Below are 1,088 nucleotides of genomic sequence, written 5' to 3'. Positions count from 1 at the left end.
TAAGTATTTCCTACCACATTACATATTAGATACGGGAAATCGAAACCATACCTTAGCCGATTTCCCAAACTCAATCGGAGCACTTCCAAACCACTTGTCCACAAGCTCTCAAGGTATCAACACCTCAAAGAACAGATTTTATCACACAAAACCCTCTTCCAAGCTTTCCAAAATCACCAATCAAGCTCCAATATTCACATATACACAATCTAAGCCACAATCATCATACCCACACACAACATCTCAATACCCAAACATCATAGAACAACAAATCACACTAGGGTTGAGAATCTTACCACACCCAAGGTCCAAGGAGACAAGATTAACTTTTTCCTTCAAGAGAGTTGGGTCCTATAACATCAAAGAACCCAAAATCTCAACATTTTTGCTCATGAAACTCGAAATCAAGGCTGGAAATTCGAAGAGCAAAACGTGGCTTACCTCAAGATTGATTGTATGAGTTTTGTAGAGCTCTCCGCGGTGAACGCGTGGCCGCAAACGGAGCGGCAATCGGAGCTCTAGATCAAAAGTTATGGTGGTTTAAAGATCAAGTGAGGGTTAGAACCTTGGAGAGTGTTCTTCCCCCATTTCCTCTCATTTTCAGCGTGTGAGTGTGTCAAGTGAGGAGAGAGAGAATGCTGAAAACTAGGGTTTTGGTTTAGTTATGTTGGGCCAAGGGCCCACTTTGGGTCCGGTTGGTCCGATTTGGCCCGTTCGGTCCAATCTTGGTCCGATTTCTATAAAATTGGTACCAAAATTCTCGTCTCAATCTCCTCTATCACATTTAGCCATAAAAATAATATTTTTAGCTTTCTAGATTAAATTCTCATTTTATGGGTTAGTTAGTCGTTAATTGACCGGGTCTTACATTATACGTAGAATGATTAAAAAAAATAGTAAGAAATGGACGTATTTTTCTTCTATTGGTGAAAAGGGATAATATTAAATTATCTCATTTTTAGTTTGTGGATGATATTATACTATTCTATTTTGTAAAAGAGGAGATTATCAAAAATTATAAGAGGTTGTTGTTAGTGACGAATTCAAAAAATTTTATATTAGAAGCAAAAATATACTAAAATAAATTT

This window comes from Arachis ipaensis, chromosome B09 (assembly GCF_000816755.2).
Source record: "Arachis ipaensis cultivar K30076 chromosome B09, Araip1.1, whole genome shotgun sequence".
NCBI classification, from domain to species: Eukaryota; Viridiplantae; Streptophyta; class Magnoliopsida; order Fabales; family Fabaceae; genus Arachis; species Arachis ipaensis.
Note: the sequence above shows the minus strand (reverse complement) of the source record.